Source organism: Podarcis liolepis (genome assembly GCF_965112155.1).
Source record: "Podarcis liolepis genome assembly, chromosome: 15".
NCBI lineage: Eukaryota > Metazoa > Chordata > Lepidosauria > Squamata > Lacertidae > Podarcis > Podarcis liolepis.
The window spans coordinates 16,398,213-16,417,180 of record NC_139566.1 but is presented as its reverse complement, the minus strand read 5'-3'; the positions used below and the strand labels follow the sequence as shown (position 1 = coordinate 16,417,180).

Here is an 18,968-nt window from a genome sequence, read left to right as displayed (position 1 = left end):
AAGAGCAGGGTCAGGGAACAAGAAAAGGGAAGGAAGAAGTGTAATTTCTAGGACTGGGCCCCCTAGAACTTCTTCTAATTGATTCAACTGTTTCTGGTCAATGAACTTTTGGGAACTGGGGGGGGGGGGAGGATAAATATGGGGAAATAAATTAAGAGGAGTAGGGACGCAGGTGGCACTGTGGGTTAAACCACAGAGCCTAGGACTTGCCAGTCAGAAGGTCGGCGGTTCGAATCCCTGCAATGGGGTGAGCTCCCGTTGCTCAGTCCCTGCTCCTGCCAACATAGCAGTTCGAAAGCACCTCAAAGTGCAAGTAGATAAATAGGTACCGCTCCGGAAGGTAAATGGCGTTTCCGTGCACTGCTCTGGTTCGCCAGAAGCGGCTTAGTCATGCTGGCCACATGACCCGGAAGCTGTATGCCGGCTCCCTCAGCCATAAAGCAAGATGAGCACCGCAACCTCAGAGTCAGTCACGACTGGACCTAATGGTCAGGGGTCCCTTTAACTTTACTAATAGTACCACTATGGGAAGTAACAGAACCATTCTATTCTGCCTTGGTCAGAACCATACCTGGAATACTGTGTCCAGTTCTGGGTAAAACCATTTAAGAAAGATATTGACAAGTTGGAATGTGTACAGAGGAGGGCCAAGATGATCAAGGGTCTGGATAGCAAGCCTTATGAGGAACAGTTGAGGGAGCTCGGTATGTTTGGCCTGGGAAAAAGGAGACTGAAAGGAGATATGACAGCCATCTTCAAATATCTAAAGGATTGTCACATGGAAGAGGGAGCAAGTTTCCTTTCTCCTGCTCTGGAGGGTGGGGCTTGATCCAATGGCTTCAAGTTACAAGAAATGAGATTCTGACTCAACATCAGGATGAACTTTCTGACAGTAGGAGCTCTTCAACAGTGAAACAGACTCCCTTGGGAGGTGGTGGACTCTCCTTCACTGGAAGTTTTGAAGCAGAGGTTGGATGTCCATCTGTCATGGATGCTTTAGTTAAGATTCTTGCATTGAAGGGGGTTGTACTAGGTGGCCCTTGGGGTCCCTTCCAACTCTACAATTATATTACTTCCTTTAGAGATGATTTGGGGTTGGGGTCATGACTGGGGTAATTGAAAGAGAGATGAATGGATCTGGAGCAGAATCTCTTTGGAAATTAACAGGAAAGGGGGAGTAAACAAATAAAAGAGGAACTGATTTTGGAGTGATTCGGGGGTGGGTGGGTGTGTGCAAAGTAACTGAAAAATTCATCTGTGGATATTTGGATGGGGAATGAGTTGCTGTGCCTACTGTGACCTTTACATTCTACATTTGCATCTATATATAAATTAGCATAAGCAAATTTTAGCCTATGGGCCCAATGCGTTGAATCTTTTGACTATCTAACAAGGCCTCTGTAGGGAAGGCCTGTCATATAGCACCACCACCATTCTATTCTGGCACTGATTTGATTTTTGCACCAGAAATGATGTACCTGAAGCCACTTTGAGCCACCACTAAACAGCAAAACCATTGCACCTCTGAGCTCAGGAGGGGCAATGCTTGTCTTGCTGTTATGTCTCTCATGCACACCTGCCAGGCCTTGCATGAATACAGAGGATTCACCCCACAACCCGTGGCTGGCACAACTGGGTGTGGGGAGGCTGGAAGTTGCAATTGGCAGGCTGTATCTACCGAGACACCTCTGCCCCACCTCAAAGGGCCACCCTCTGAGGACAGTGATGCAGTAGGACTGAATCCGAAAAATTACTGGTGTGCTCTTGCCTCTGTTTGCTTCTGTAGGCATGGGGAGAGGCTTGGGAAAGCCTCATGGAGCAGCAGTCACAGCTTGATGGATCTGCTCGGGTCCTGGGAGCAAAGCCATTGCTGTGACTGGCCACTGTACCAACCCAAACAGATCTGCACAAAAGAGGCTCTTTTGCTTGCTCTTCTGCAAAGGACCTGAAGTTCAGATGAAGTGGGTCTTGGATTTCCCAGGGAGTGGCAGGTAGGGGCAGCCGTTTCCCCTGCTCACAGCCACCTGTGGAGCCTTCCCAGGAGTAACCCTGGTCTCTTTTCACAGCCTAGCCTTGGGATTTCTGCCCCCTCTCCATTCAGCAAAATCCAGAAGTGGAGGGCGGCTGGAGAAAGGGATGCCTGGCAGTTCTGGGATGGACATTCTCCCTAATGGATCTGCCTCTGAGCTCACTTTCCCTTGGGGCTGTAAATCTCCCTCCATGAGCTCATACAGTATGATGTCATTGGCACAAGTGTGCAGGGAAGGGAGCCAAAGGGAGAGAGGGTCTCCGTATGAGGGTCGTGGCCATAAAGCTCCATTTCCCATCCTGCCCTACATGCCAGGATGCTGAGCAAGTCCTGTATGTCTCTGAGCGCATGCAAAACCTCTCATTGCTGCTAGCCGGAGCTTGCTCTCCAGAACTTAGGGATCAGAGGTCAAGCTTTTCAGACCTGGCAGCAAAAGCCTTTCAGCTTAAGCACCTCCTTCATTTCTTCCTTTGGAGAACTAAGAGCCCAAGTCAGGATCCCTTGGTTCTTGGCAGTTTGGGGAGTGAATCAGGATTTGGAAGGGGGAAGACGGGGGCGGGGGCTCTTTCCTCTCTCTCCCTGATGCCTTCCTCTCTCCCAAGCACACACTCACCCTCCCAGTACCATGCAATGTTTGGAAGATGCAGCACCAAAGCCTGGATTGCAACCTGTTTGTGAGCTATAAATACAAGCGGGTGGGAGACGGATGGAATGACAGACTGGGTGGGTGTCTGTGTGGGGGCGAGGAAGGAGCTAAAGTGGAAACCAGCTAAAAGGAGAAAACCACCTCCTAGCAGCAGCCAAAGCTCAGGCGGCAATGGCAAAGAGGACTAATTTTGGCACAGGCCTCTTTTCTGCCAAAGATCTCTGGGCAGGTGTGGGGGGCGGGGGGGGGGCTAACACATCACCTTTTGTGAGCCCTGGCCCGTGGGTGGATCTCCTGGGGAGGGTGTGTGCGCCATAGTTCTGAGCATAGGTATTGCAGTCAGGTTTCAGGTTCAATCCCTGGTACCTCCACCAATTTTTTTTAAAACCCTCAAAACAGATGATAGAAAAGACCTTTCTCTGCCTGAGACCCTGCCTGGAGAGCAGATGTCAGCCAAAGCAGGCAATGCTGGTCTAGACTGCAGCACAAAACCATTTTTTTATTCCTGCCACATTTTGTTGGGGACCACAGGCCAGTGGTGGACAGTTTGTCCCCTTTTCTTTCCCCACTCCCTTCTTTCCCTCCTTAGCACTCATACAAACTACCCCCCTGAGCCATTGGATGTCTCTCCTCCTGCACAGATGAACAAAGAGTTTCAGCTAGTTTGAAGCAGCTTCTTATACAGTGGTGCCCCGCAAGACGAAATTAATTCGTTCCGCAATTTTTGTCGTCTAGTGAATTTTTCGTCTTGTGAATCACGAAATCCCATAGGAATGCATTGAAAATCAATTAATGCGTTCCTATGGTCAAAAAAAGTCCAAACAAAGCCAAATTTGGTACAACAACAGTTTATTAACTGCTCTTTAAAGTCACACATACTGTAAAGAGCAGTTCAAAAATTTAAGGGAAAATAAATTAACTTTATAAACAAAACATGTCTTTGTTTTTAGACAAAGAAAAAAAAGTCGCGAGACGTTTTCATCTTGCGAAGCAAGCCCATAGGGAAATTCGTCTTGCGAGGCAAATCGAAAACGGAAAAACCTTTCGTCTAGCGAGTTTTTTGTCTTGCGAGGCATTCGTCTTGCGAGGTACCACTGTATTCCAGGTTACTGATCAGTGGGGAAAGGTTGTGCTCCTGGGCACGTGGAGGAGGACCCATATGAGCTGACCTCCAACCCCTTCATGCAAATCCCTGAGTGGTTCTTGCCCATCTCTCCTTCATTTGAACAGTTTAGGTTGCTTTCCTCCCTTTTCCACCTCCCTCCCCCAAATCTCTATTTGTGTATGTGGGGGTAGGGATGGATCTCTACTAGTTTAGGAATATGTTACAACTGCCCTTGATGAGGCTTCCTGAATAAGTCACTCACTGTCTCCTGGCTTCAGTTCTACTGTCTGCAAAACTGGGTAGGAACACCTTTTCTCTCTTGGTGTGGTTGCAAAACCTTCAAAATACTCTGCACATGTGAAAGGCTAAGGCCCCTGTCTTCAAACTACACTTAAAGAGGTATAATACCACTTTAAACAGTCATGGCTCCCCTTAAAGGTTCCTAGGAAATGTAGATTGTTACGGGTGCTGAGAATTACTAGGAGACCCCTGCTCCCCTTCCAGAGTGGTTTACAAATGCATTCCTCTTCTCAAGGAATTCTGGGAATTGTAGCCCTGTGAGGGGAATAGGGGTCTCCTAGCAATTTGTTCTGCCACCATGGAGGATACACTCTGCCCCTGTGGTCAGAGGCAGCAATGCTTCTGAATGCCAGTTGCTGGAAACTGCAGGAAGGGAGAATGTGCTTGCGCCCAGGTCCTGTTTGTAGGTTTCCCATAGTGGGCATCTGGTCGGCCACTGCAAGAACAGGATGATGGGCTAGATGGGCCCCTTTGGCCTGGACCAGCCTCCGGTCACTTCTTCTAATATTCTTCTATTCTAATAGCCCTGTGTGAATGCAGGAGCTGCTGTTTGTAGGAGCACAAAAACACAGGTGTGAGAGTTAAAAGGTAAAAGGTAAAGGGACCCCTGACCATTAGGTCCAGTCGTGGACGACTCTGAGGTTGCGGTGCTCATCGTGCTTTATTGGCCGAGGGAGCCGGCGTATAGCTTCCGAGTCATGTGGCCAACATGACTAAGCCGCTTCTGGCGAACCAGAGCAGCGCACTGAAACGCTGTTTACTTTACTGCTGGAGCGGCACCTATTTATCTACTTGCACTTTGATGTGCTTTCGAAATGCTAGGTTGGCAGGAGCAGGGACCAAGCAATGGGAGCTCACCCCATCGCGGGGATTCGAACCTCCAACCTTCTGATTGGCAAGCCCTAGGCCCTGTGGTTTAACCCACAGTGCCACCCGCGTCCCTATGGAGTGTGAGCTACTTCCTGACAAAGTAGCTCCTGCCTGCCTGTGACTGGGTTTGTTTTTACCCATAGCTGCTCAAAGAGCTCAGAGGCAGGTCGCTTTCAGGCTTGGGCAGGGTGTCTTCTTTGTTTTTTAATAGAACCCCCAGATCCACCAAAAGTAGCCAGGTGTGAAATAATGTCTTGGGAATGGGAATACGTAAAATTCCACATGGTTCGGCTGGGCACAGCTCAACTAAGCATTTCTTCTCAGCACCACAACTGAGTTCACAATGCTTCAACACAAAAACCCATTCCTAATCACTACCACCCAGTTTTGCTTCAGCAGCCTGATTTTTGTGGGGTGTTTTTGTTGAACAATTGAGAGTCAGAATCTGCCTTATGCAGAGTCTCAGAACGATGTTCCATCTAGCTCAATATTGACTACACTGACGGGCAGCAGCTCTCCAGGGTTTCAGATAGGGGATATTCCCAGTCCTACCTGGAGATTCCAGTGCAGACAACCTGGGTGCTTCACCCATAAGCTATGGCTCTTCTACTCCACCCCCTCCACGCATAAAAGAAAAAGAAAAGATAATTCAGACATCTGCCTTCTCCCAACTAGATCTCTCTGAAGTGTGTTCAGCAGTATATGAGGACAAGGTGGAAGAAGTTGCGGCGGGCGTTGAAAAAGGTGATGGGAAGTGTTTGGGCAGAGTTCTTTGGGGGAAATGGCTGAGCAGGGAGAAGAGGCTACATCTCAAAACCTCTGCTGTGCTGTTGTGGAAGAGGATGAGGAAGGCAACTACAACAGAAGGGGGTGAAAGGGTTTTGGTTTTTTTTTTAATGTTGAGCTGAAATTAGAAGAACAGAGTTGTCAACTAGCAGGGGGTGGGGTGGGGGGTGAAACGACCAAAACACTCAGCCTCTCCCGTTCCTTGAACAGTTGAACAGCAGAGATCAGCAAGCAAAGCTTCTCACCATATGGAGATCAGCAAGCGATTAGCCACTAACATCTGATGCGTGGCACGGCTGTGGTGGCTTCTAACAGTTAACAACCCCGGCTGAGAACCCACCTGCCCCCAACCCCATCCAGCCTCTTCACAGACCCACTAACTGGGGCACTCAGGCCTCCTGCCCCCACCCCACCAGCCTGCCCCACAGCTAGAGCCCTTCTGCAGAGATGGAGAAGGTTTAGATGCCAGGGGCTGCCCTTTGGATAAAACAGACAAAGACGTCCAGCCCCTTATTGTGATTCAACACTCACCCCCCCCCCCGCCTCCAGGCTCAGTTTGAACTACAAAAGGACTTGGCCCTGGATCAAGCATAAATAATATAAGAGGCATTCTGAGCATGTGAAGTGTGCCTCTACACAGACAACCCTCCCCACAGCACTGAGGAATGGGTGGAGGGCAGGCCATCCAAGCAGGTCTAAAACAACCTATGGCCCAGTGCAATTAACAAGGTGAGGGTGGGGAACCTCCAACTTGCACCCCAGCCTCAGGTCTGGAAAGGGCAAAGCAGGCCCACAGCAGAATCCAAGGAGCCCTTTCAGAAGAGACTCTCTCTCACCATCTCACTTTTGCTGTGATTCCAGAAGGCAGTGGGCTCTGCCTGAGACAGCAGGGGGGAGCTCTGGAACAGGAGTGGTGGGAATGGAAAGGACAGGTGCCACCCTGGCAATGGAACCAGGGCCAGGAGGTGGGTGTCAGATGTCAGCCCCCCACCCACTCCCCACTGCACTGTTCTGCCACTAAGAGATGGAAGAGGCGCCTTGGCTAGCAGGCAGGGCATCTGGGTTGCCTCCCTATCAGTGCTGTGTTCAAGATATGAAGCACTGACAGTGCTCTGGAACATGTGCAGAGTTCTTTCCCCTCACCACCGAAATATAACTACAGGCGGAAGAGGAGGGGCTTTACTTTGTTCATGTTTAGAACCTAAGTTTTTGGTTTTTTAGTGTCAAGACTTAACATCCAGCGCACGCAAATTATCGACACATGCCAGAGTTTTCTTGAGCATATGCAGAGTGCCTTTCCTTTGCTGCCACTAAGGTGCGGAACTGCCTCTCAAATCTGGGTTATCTTCTCTCCAGGTCATGGGGCATGACTTTTGCCCTAGAAACTTCATTCCATAGATTAAGCCCTGCCCGCCCCCCAGCTTTGAGAGGGGAGTGGGGGCCAACATACCCAGGAGGGCAGGAGGTGGCGATGATGCCAGGAGTGCCCTTCCCTGGCTATGGCAAAGCTGCCTTCCTCCGACTCCTTTGCCACTCAAACAAATCTTTCCAGTTTATTAGGCTCGTGAAAGCTTTCTATGGATGTGGCTGCATCCATTTATTGGGGGGGGGGGGAAGCAGCTACATGAAGTGACATTTCATTAGAATACAAACCAGGACGAGGAGCCCTCAAGCCAGTGCCCCCCCTCTCCCAGACGCCCATATCAGCCAAGAAAACCCAGTGCTTAATGAAATTCTAATATCCCCTAATGGGTTCCTAATCTCCAACCCCAGTGCCCCCCCTTCCGTGTCCCATCCCTGCGCCTGACATTTCTCTGGCCTGGCGTGGGAAGATAATAGAGAGACGGAGCTGGCAGGCGGATGGCAGCGGTGATGGGGCGTGTGTGTGTTTGTGAGCATCCAAGTGTGGGCACCACGCTGCCCTTGCCCAGAGTCTGGGGCTGGCTGCGGGGCCCTGCCAAGACTGGGGTTGCCCAGCTGCCAGAATTCTGTCTCCAGGGAAACCTGCACGGAGGCTGGTTCTCGCCATGTCACTCCGCGCATGGGCAGGTGCTCTTTTTTTTCCTTCCCCGCCCCAACCGCATTGTGCAAATCGGCCATTGGCCCGTGTGCTACTCGGGCAGACAAGCATCATGGGTTGGCCCCACAATGAGGACTAGTCAGTTAGTTTTGGGGACTCGCTCGCTCATGCAGCGGGAAGAACGATACTGCTGCTGCTGCTGCTGCCACCCTAGGGGGTCCCTTCCTACCATGTCTTTGGCCTTGGATGCACCAAGATTGCAAACCGTGTCCAGGTGCCATGTGTGCACCCTACTGCCGCCGCCTCCAAAGGCAGCACCCGCAATTTTGTCAGCGGGGACCTGCAAAGCGACTTTCACACCAGCACCTCCGCAGGGAGACTCACTCCACCAGCCGCACTCCTGTGCCACACAGAAGGAGGGTGAGAGCAACACCTCACCCACAGACTGTGCAGAGTGCCAGGCAGAGCTGAGAGCAGGCCGCTGTCGAGGGAGGAGGGACACCCGAAGGGTCCAGTGGAGATGGGGGGAGGGACACACAAGGGGATATAGAAGGAGTCATAACTACTGGGATCTGTCGTTGTCTGAAGGAGCTGGTAGGGGGTAAAACTGCTCTCCCCCCTCCCCCCACAAAATTTGCAAAGCCCCCTCCCATCTTCCTTTCTCCCTGCATGTGGCCAGCATATAAAGCGTGCAGCCAAAGCTATTCAGCGGGTACCAGCTGCTTCCTGCCAGATGTTATCACAGCCCCCTCCGGTGCCCATCTTGAGCCCTGCGTTCTGCTGGGGCAAGAGGAGGCAGGGGGCGGACACACACACCTGCTGTGTGGCTCCATGAATCGAGTACTGAGCTTGGATCTGGGCTTGCTGTGTTACCTTCGAACCTCAGTTCCCCACCTGTAAAACAGGAGCAGTGGCTGTGTCATCCAGAAGGTGAGCACAGTGAAAATGTAAAGAAGACACACAAGTCACTTTTTTCTGCAAGTGTACATACAAATTGCTATCTATCCAAACTAACTGAGAACTAGAATCAAAGCTCTTTCACCCACGGAACTTGTTGCAGGAGGGAAAATGTAGACCAGAGGCTTTGACATCCAGAGGGGGCTCCTTCACACTTCCGTTTGCCCCACTGCTTTCCCCCAGAAAAACCCGCGGTTTAATGCTGAATCGTAACAAATGGCAATCGGGTTTTCTGCAGATTGCCATTTGGTCCAATTCAGTCCTAAAAAGTGGGTTTTGCTGGGGGAAAGCAGTGGGGTGAATGGAAGTGTGGACGAGCCCCCTCCTTAGACTCTCCCGGATGTCAAGGCTTGTGGCCTACATTTTCCCTTTTGGAACCAGTTCTGCGGGTGAAAGAACATCAGGGCAAAGGCAAAACGGCTGAGACAATTGCCTAGAAAGTACAGGATAAGCGGCAAACATAAATACCAGGAAGATCCAACAGTGAGGAAATATTGGTTAAAACAGTGGCAATAAAGCAGCCGTAAACGCTATCTTACACTGCAACTGTGTGCCTCTGACTAAAGCCTTCTGGGATTTTTATTATTATTTTTTTTTTGTTATCTTGCCTCAAAGAGGGCATCACAGAGCAGGAGAAGATCCAAAAACTAGGCCAACTCAGTGGGACCGTCACAGTAGATGTTTGGGGCAGGAGGTGCCCAAGGCTCCCTCAAGAGAACAAGCAGAAGGGGGCCCCAAAGGCAGCAAGGCTGGCTTGGCACATTTTGAAATAAATGAATCAATAAAGTCATCATCGCTTAAAAAACCCCTTCCCATGTAAGATCACTAAGTCCAGAGTCCAAAATGACCTAAGAGCACCACCCCTAAGGTAACTGAGCACAACTGAATGGGAGAGGAATGACGCAAGAGGTTTTCTGGAGTATGGACAGCATATTTTCTTTTTCTCCAAACATGAAAACTTGGGGTTAATTGGCTAAGCAGGTTTGGTGGTCAGTTTAGGGGAGAAATAAATAAGTATTTCATGTGGCACGTGACTTGACTTGGGGACCTGAAGCGGGTTTGGACTACTAACTCAAATGGTTAAAAAAAAGTCCATTGGGGAAGTTCTCAGAGAATGGCTCCCCAAGAAGGAGCCACTGCTTGGTTTGCAGAAGCCCTCATTCCACCCACAATCCCCGGCAGCATCTCCTAGAAGTGCTGGAGAAGGTTTCCTGTCTGAAACCCTGGAGAGCCAGGCCCAAGGATTGAGCCGGCTTGCTTGTAACGTAAACCACAAGCAAGATGGGTCCCATTTGACTACCGCCTGTCAGTAAGAGTGCTGGGGTAGATGGATCTGTGGCTTGACCCAACACAGGGACTCTTATGCTCTGTTGAAATGTTTGCCGCGTGACCTCCGCAGACTCCCACCCACCACGTGCCCCCAGCAGAAAGACTAGATGGCGCCTGCAGTAGGTGTTGATCCATTGGGGCGGATGGGGTACTGTCCCACTAACCTCTGCCTGCCTGGTAGAGCATGAGATTCTTAATCTCAGGGTTGTGGGTTTGAGCCCCACACTGGACAAAAAAGATTCCTGCATTGCAGGAGGTTGGACATGGTCTCTTCCAACTCTACAATTCTATGAGCCACTTCAGGGGGGTGGCACTGCCTTCCTCCTCCATGCCACCTTTGTAGAGTTCAAAGTGGGGCAGCTAGAAGGAGTTGGCTCTGGCCCCACCACCTGTTTGGGCTCCCTGCCTTTTCCACATAAGCATCTGTCACCACTGGGTGCTGGGTTCCAGGAATGTCACCCTTCTTTTGCCATGGCACCCACATGCAATCAAACTGGGGGCAGCATCCTCATCCCGGCTGCTCAGCCTTCAATGCGGCTTATTTTGAGAATGTGTCCTTGCTGACTACTGGGTGGTCCTTGTCTGGCTTGTGCAGTGAGGGTAAAAGGGAGGGCAGAGCTGGACTTCCCCTTGTACCCGCATCGTCGACGCAACACACACAGGAATGCAAGGAAGGTGAGCGTAATTAAGGGTGACACCTTTACTATTTCGCTTTGTTTTCCATCTCCCAGCTCCTGTACACAATTTCATTATGCCAACGTGATTTTAATTTTATGTCAGATTTTAATATTGCCTGCAAAATGTTTTTCCTCTTACCCCCCCCCCCCCAATTCTCTCTGCTTCCTTGCTTGCTTTCAGACCCCACCCCCTGCCCGCTTTTCTGCTGGAATCTGCCAGGCCAGGCAAAGGCCTTAATAACAGCCTCAAGACACTTTAATTTGCAGCTTTTAAAAGCCATGTCATCTCTCCTTTAATTTTAGCACCAGGGGTTGCAAATCAACTACTCTGTCCTGCCTGATTCCCACCCACAGTCTCAGCCCCCTCCCCCCACCCACATAAGCAGAGGCGCAAGCACACACACTCCCCCAACCCCAGGCCCCTTTGCAGAATGAGCTCCATGTGCCCCAAATCTAGAGAACCTTCCATCTTGCAAGCCACACCTTTTTCAATCTGAGGGCCACACTCTCTCATAGGCAACCTTCTGGGGGGCACATGGTAAAGTGGAACCAGAAGCAAAAATGGGTGGAGCAAGGGACTCTTTGCTTTGTCCATTCCAGCCACACAAAAATCAAGTTTCTTCACACACACACCCTCTCTGTCCTTCCTCCACCCAGGGAAGCAAGCTGCATTATCACAGTTCAAGGACACCAGGCAGGCAGGCAAAAGCACTGGAGGATGGGGCAGAGCAGGGTGTCCGGCTTGGAGGAGTCCTGAGAGCCAGAATGAGAGGGCTTCAGCGCCTCAATGTAGTTGCTGGACATCAACAGGTTCCCCACCCTTGAATTATATTCCCACCCCATAAAATTAAAACTCAGTCGTGCAATCTGGTAACACTGAAGCTCAACCCTGGAACCTGACAAAGGAGAGTTCCTCTGAGCATGTACAGAGTGCCTGTATGAGATAAAAGGGTTCATCTATGGGGCTCCCTCCCTTTAGAAACAAACCACAAACACATTGTTCGTGCTGGTTGCGTTGGCACCCACCTCTCCCTGAATCAGAGAAAAGCCTGGTTCATTAAGTGGGCTGTGATTGCTATGCAGAGAGCCTTCCAACCTGCCTTGATTATTCAGGCTGAAGGGGTGTCAGAAGGTTTCCCCTGAAGTGAGTCACACCCAGCGCTGCACGGGGGCGGGCGGGGAAGGTGAGCCTAGTGGGCTGAGAGGCACGTTCTGGAAGGGGGGGGAGCACCCCAAAGAACCCTGATGTTGCTTGCCTTTGATCCTGCCTTTGGCCCAGCCCTGCTAGGCTGGCTGCTACACACACACACACACACACACACACACACACACACACTTGTCATTCCTCCAGACTGACAAGGACACTGGAGGTCTCCAGTGCAATGTTTCTGTTCAAAAGGGAACGGGTTTCTGCAAAAGCCACCCTTTGCTTTTCACACAAGAGCACCATAGATTCATGAGAAAGGAGCCAGAGAAAAGAGCCCCATTTTCAAATGCCAAGGGCAGGCTGGAAAGGTTGACGGTAAACAAAGAGAAGGGGATGTGCAGTGCATGTTTAGGTAGAAAGGGTGGGGGGCTCAGTGTGTACATGCACGTGTGTGTGTGTGCACACGCGCACACGCGCGCGCACACACACAGACACCAGGCCTCTTTGGAAAGGAGGGAGGCCATTATGCACCCTAGAGATGGGAGCCGCCCCCTGCATGCTGCAGCCGCCCTGCTCACAGCAGTCTCTACCCACTCGGACGCCCTGCAGGGACCTGCTCCTGCTCCGGCCCCAGCTAATGGCTCTGAAGCACAAGGCAGGCGCATCACCGATGCTGAAGTTGTGCGCTTCGGGTGCCCCCTTTTACTGAGGGGCCAGAACCCTGCCTGGCCTCTCTAATCAGAAGACCATTAACAATCTGACTAATGGGAGGAAGAAGCCACCCCCCCCCATGTCCTAATTGGCCTGGACACACAACCTCACAAGACTAAACACGCACACACACGTTCTTCCACTTCCCATCAACCTTTTTAATCAGGGCTTTGGAGAACACATTCTCTCATACGCCTCAGCCAAGTGTTGAATCCTCCTCCTCCTCCTCCAAACTGGTTAGAGTGTGGTACTGATAACGCCAAGGTTGCAGGTTTGATCCCCACATGGGACCGCTGCATACTCCTGTGTTGCAGGGATTTGGGCTAGATGATCCTCAGGGTCCCTTCCAACTCTACAATCCTATCATTCTATGACTGGGAGTGAGAAAGGGAGTCACATTTGCACTAAGGTAGCCATTTGCACATCGTCCCCAAAGAAGGGAGCTGCAGCAGCAGCAGAAATATTTAGCTTGCACCAGAGAGGTGCGGGAGGAGAGGCTTTGGTGCCCCCTGTCTGCTCAGTATGCGGCTACCCTGGTGCTCACAGGCAATTTCAAGCCCCCCCCCCCCCGGATGTCTTTCAACCAGACTTGGGACTGGACAGTCCTTCAAACAGAGGGCTGCCCTCTGTAAAGCAGGGCGCTTGGCCACCCTGGCAAGTGGGGAAGCTCATCCTGAAATCACCAACCACAAAGGGTGCTGGGAGGCCTTTGGCCAGTCATTCTCACATACACTTTCTCTCTGCATCTTACCTACCTCGCAGGACCATGGAGAGGATTAAATGGCTCAAGTCCCTACTAAGCCACTCCTTGTCTTTCTGCCTACCCTACCTCACAGGGTCATTGAATATGTAATAGGGAAAAAGAGAGCCCTGTATGCTGCCTTGAGCTGCTAGGAGGAAAAGTGGACTAGAGATGTAATACATGGCAACAGAACAAAACTAATACCATGCACTTTAATATTTACCACAAGGGTGGTCAACTCCCAGCCTGGGAGGCTGATGGTCTGGTCCTCCAAGCCAATTTTTCTCCTCACATGCCCCCCCCAAACCAAAAACCTAGAGCAACACTGAGAGCATAGGGGGTCGATAGAGAGCTCAAAGCCCCCTTCCCCAAACCCAGGGTCCTAGGGGGGGGGGGAATGCAAATTGTGCTGCCTTCCCCCAAGGCCATCACGTCAATCATTTGATGATGAGGGTGGGCATGCCTGTGTGAGAGAGTGTAGGGAAACCACAGCCACTGCTGCCCCCTGAGGATTGGCCAAAGCTGGGTGCTGCAGGTCAAGTAAGAGCCACCCCCCAACTGACAGCCATGTTCCTATTTAGAACAAACTTGCCCAACTTTGCTTGGACAGAATCCAGCTTTTTAGCTGGGCTTTGAGAGATGGCCAGGCACAAGGGGCTGGGGAAGCAGTTCAGGGACTGGAGGAGACGGGGATGTTCTTTGAAGCAAATGAGGCATCTAGACTGGAGGGACTCAGAGGGGTCCCCCCCCCAGACTCAGAGAGACTGGCCAGGACCGCCTGCAGCCACTGGCATGTTTGCGGGGAGGGGGAATGCATTCTGCACATGGCCAGAGACACACCCTTGTCCTGTTCTAGGCCAGAAAACAGGTTGCAGATACTGGGCACCGCTGCCTCCAGTTAAATCCTCCTTTTCACATTATGAAGCCTAGTGGGAGAAGCCCAGGGTGGAGACATGAGCCACCTTTGGGGTGCCGTTGGAGAAGGGAATGACGCTGGGACGATGATGACTGATTCACAGTCAGCCAAGAAAGGAGGAGGAGAGGCTTCTGCTGCAAGCAGGCAGTCTGCAAATAGTCTGCCTTAACTTGTGAACAGGGTTTCTTGCAGCGTTGGGCCGTATTTCTCAGCTCGCTGTGTAAATCTACCAGCCCAGGCTATTTATGGCCTCCCTTCTGATTTATAATAAGACTGGCCTTCATGTTGCGACAGCCAGGAGCTTAGCAAACGGGCGGAAGCAGGAAGAAGGAAGAAGCGGGTGTGTGTGTGCTGCTGGACTCCGGTGCCAGGTTTGGAAAGAAATGGCTCTTCTAATATCAGGGTGCCCAGGTGCCCTGCTTTAGAAAGGGCAGTCCTCGCTTGGCCCAAGTCTGGTTTAAAGAGAAATAACCTTATGGGGGGAGCGCGAATGCCTATCAACTGTGAGCACCACCTGTGCAGCGGGGGCAGGCACACAGCTCACCTGGCCGTTGTCTGCCCCATTATGATGATATGTATTCATCTTTCTGTTTCAAATACAGCAATCATTCCTGTATTTGCATCCTGGTTCAGTTCCATGGGGCAGATGTGGCCCTCTGGGCCTCCCCACCCCAAGCGCTCCTCAAGTGCCTTTTTTGTGGATAGAATGATGTCCTGAAACTGGGACAAGGCCTTTGACCAGAGAGGTGTGTGTATGTCAGAGATGGGCAGGGTCAGTGCAGCTTTCTGGCTCATCAGTACAGCATTGTCACCCTGCACGTGCTCAGAGGCACTTCAGATGACCCCCTGGTGTTGTAACCAGGAAAAAGTATTCTGGACACTCACTATCCAGCCACAGGGCCCTGAACCCATCACAGCAACTTCTTTAAATACAGGGCATCAGTGTTTATGGGGGGGGGGAGAAGAGGAGAATGACCCTTGTCCCCTTCCTCTCTGGCACGCTTCAGGGGACTGGCTTAATAGAGCCTTGTTAGAGACTCCTTGGACCTCGTTAGCCAGCCCCTTGCCTCATTAAAATGGATTGGGCTGTCAGCCCCAATATGCAAGTGGTTTCATCAACTGTAGGGCGCAGAAGTGGTGGGTGGGGGGAAGGCTCAGCGGGGAGGGGGAACAGAAACACGCACCCAAGGGACTCCTGAGATAGTAAGGAAAAAACCCCAACCTTGCTTCCTGGGATTTGGAGAGTGTCCTCCACACCCATTATCTCCTGATTTGTCCCAGTCCATGTTTGCAATGAGACCTCTTCTGGGGCTCGGGCAGGGTCCCTAAAACTGAAATGCAGCCTCCTCTGGGGAAGTGGACATGGAGCAGAACACCCCTGGCCCCCCCAGAGAGGAGCATGTAGCGCCTTTCTCTTGACAGGTGTGCTGTGCTTCAGCAGGAAAACATTCAAAAGGTAAAGTGTTGGCTAGCATGGAGGGACATCGTAACTCTGTGTGTGTGTGTGCGTGTGTGTGTGTGCGCGCGCACCTGTTGAATATCTGGTTGCCAAATTGGGTATGAGAAATTCAGAGCCTCTGCCTGCGAGCAGTGACAGAGCAGAGCTCATCCCACCCCTTTCCTGCCTCTGACCATTTTGGAAAACTGAGCAGGCAGCTCAAATAGGAGCTTCAGAGGTGGGGGAATGAGCAGAGAAAGGCTGACCCCAAGATAAGAAGACTCATTGGGTTGGGGGGCTCTGCTCTGAGAAACATCAGCATCACCTGAATCCTTTCTCTGGCCTGCTCCTCCCTTCTGAAGTGCAGCAGAGAAGACAGAGCCTTTCCTGTGTTGGCTCCTTGCCTTTTGGAATGCCTTCCCCTTAGAAGGCCCGCCTGGAGCCCTCCTTACTTTAACATTTAGGCACCAGGCCTAGGCAGTTCTACATTCCCAGTCTTTTTAAAGAACTGCTAATACAGTATGAGTCTGACTTTACCGCCTCTTTAAACTAGCCATTACATCTTTCAATTTGCTGCTTTGATTCGATGCACTATTATAATTTTATATTGTGCTTTTGCTTCTTACCATTGTATTAGCCACCCTGGGAAAAGACAATCTATACTGAAGGTGCAAGATGTCAATTTCAGATGTGGCTAAGGTAAGATAGATAACTATTCCCACCTCATATCCACAGAATCTAACCAAAAGCAACAAAAAATTCCTTCCATTTCCAATGTTCAGGCTGCCGTGCTGTTCCTTGTGTATGCACATGTGTGCATTTGTGTATCACAAGTCTCAAGGGAACCCAAAGCTCTCCAGTGAGGACTGAGCATGTTCTCTGCCCACAGAATGCTAAGTAAATGTTGTGGTGTGTGTGCGGCTTTTGTGGGTAGAGAAGTTGAGGGCTCTGTCACAAATGCCAAGGTGGGAAGACTTCCTACCTGGGGCCTGGTAGGGGAATGTGTGGCATGGTGATTGGACTAAGAACGGGTAGATTCAACTCCCCACTCAGCCATGAAGCTCACTGGGTGACCTTTGGGCCTGTGACTGGCTCTCAGTTTCTAATGTATCACACCTTGAGCTCATCGGACAGAAGATGCATATATTCTCCACCCTATTTTCTGGCAGAGAAAAATGCTGGAGGCAGTGGCAGGGGGATTTTGCAGCTTGTTCTCAGAGTTATTGTGGTGGTGAATTTCTCCTAATCATTTCTTGGGAGGGGCTGGCAATTAGCAGCGGCAACAGCACAACCTTTGTTTTGCGAATCCAGAAGCCATTCTGCATCCTCCACGATGCCCAGGACCAAGTGTCATTACAGGGAATCACAGGAGTCGCAAAATCCCAACCACCAGGCCTGCATGCACAAATAAGGTGGGAAATATCCTGGTGAATATTTGACTAAATGACCCTTTTCCTTCAGGCAGGGAGGAGAGGCAAAGGCTTGCCAAAGGAAATTCTCAGAGCATTTAACTAAAATGCGTCTCCTGACAAACTGCAGCCCAGCTCTAGCCTGGGAAGTTTTGCGGGTGGCCAAGGTGAGGTTGTTTGCTAGGTGGCTTGAATGCATTTAACAAGGACCACAGGATGCCCCCCACATCTACCAGCACATCCTCTCTGGCACCAGTAATAGTGTATGCTAGGCTGGGGGGTGGTGTGGGGAGCTGGGTGCCAGACTCCAGGTGGGCAATGGTATGTGACCTTGGGGTGCTCAGCCTAGTCTTGGCAGGTGAGAAGAGGTTGGCTGCTGATTTTTTATGTTGTTTGCAATGCTACTCTTGTTAGTTCTAGACTTTCAAAATAGTTCTGATTTGTGTGCGACTTTAGCAATGGGACTTAAGATGATGTTCTTGTTTTACTACAGTCTTCCTCAACCTGGTGCCTTCCAGATGTTTTGGATGACAACTCCCATCAGCCCCAGTCACTACAGAGAAATAGACCAATAGCAGCAGCGAAGGAAAGGCACTCTGCACATACAAGGCATTCTGTTTCCTGGAGAGATGCACCTAGTACAGAAAACAGGTTCCAGATGAAGCCTTGGCCTGATGTGCTCTGGCTCTGTTGAATTCACCAAGAGTTCTTGAGGCAGCAGTCCCCGGCCTCTCCCCCCCCCCCCCGGAAGCTCTCAGAAGTGCCAGGAGAGGTTCCCATAAACCCACACACAACCCTCCTTCCCCATCTTTCACTTCCATGGCATGGCACGGAGGCAATTGTTTGTTAAAAACTGAGCAAGGGAACTGTCAAGATGAAAACTCTGCAGAAGAAATATGGTTCTCTCAGTGCTGGAGAGGGAGCTGTTCCCTTGCCCCTCCTTCCTAGCCACTCCTCAGAGAGTCTCCCTTAAGGCCTGCACTGCTGCAGAGATACCAGCCAAGTTAAGTACCTTCCGCTGCAAGCAACACCACAAGGAGGAAAACCCCCAGCGTAGAACTGGAATGGACCCCGGCCCATCCAGCCAACAGGGAGTTGCTCCCCAAGGCCTCCTTGCCAGGCACCACCAGAAAAGCCCACCCTCATCCCCCCCAGGCAGAGAGACAAACCCCCTCCCACTACTCAGCAGCTCTCTTGAGTACAGATACTCCCCTGCCTCAGATTCAAACCTCTCGTTCTCCTGTCATCTCAGCCCTTTTGGCTGCTCTGCCTTCCACAGAACGGGGGGGGGGGGCTGTGGGGGGGGTGTAGGATGATCTGCCCTAGACTATCAGCACCTTGTTTTTTATAGCGAATTTTTCAAAGATGAAAATCTGCCGTGCATCACATACAGAGATAACGTAACAAAGTGAGATTAATTATAGTGCACGGTGACTGCCAAGTGGCAGCAGGGTTTGCAGAGGGGCTATTCTGAGAAGGGGGGAGGAGGAGAAGAGACGCCATGTCCCCACTAGGGGACCTGTCCTCCCTCAACCTGGGAGGCCCTTACTTTGCTCTGCCCACCCAGACCCCTTTTCTTCCCACCTTTGGATTCCAAGCTCAAACCTTAGTCCTCCATGAATTTTTGTGCCATTATGTTCCTTACTCCTGGCAGATATGATAACTTGGGGACACCCACTCACCCTCCCGTTTTCCCTACTTATCCCACTCTGAGACACTGCCTTTCTGGAACATCTGGTTGCAAACTCCACCCTCATAAGCCAAAGGCAAACCTGGGACAGGCGGTGGCAAAACAGATCAATCTCACCTACAGATATTGGTGCAAATTCTCAGGCGGACGAGACATTCCACCCATCCCAATACAAGACCAGCCGCAATTGTTTGAG

General features: G+C 51.0%; 1 protein-coding gene and 1 long non-coding RNA gene across 30 annotated transcripts in view; one reads left to right on the top strand and one right to left on the bottom strand.

The window, feature by feature from the left end:
• NRXN2 (neurexin 2) overlaps window positions 1–18,968 on the bottom strand; it is a 351,610-nt gene that overhangs the window by 130,976 nt on the left and 201,666 nt on the right. The gene's annotated exons all lie outside the window — the stretch shown is intronic.
• LOC310693896 lies at window positions 16,309–18,406 on the top strand. The gene is made up of 3 exons (XR_014519407.1): window positions 16,309–16,372; window positions 17,135–17,249; window positions 17,576–18,406. It is a non-coding gene; the product is annotated as an uncharacterized lncRNA (long non-coding RNA).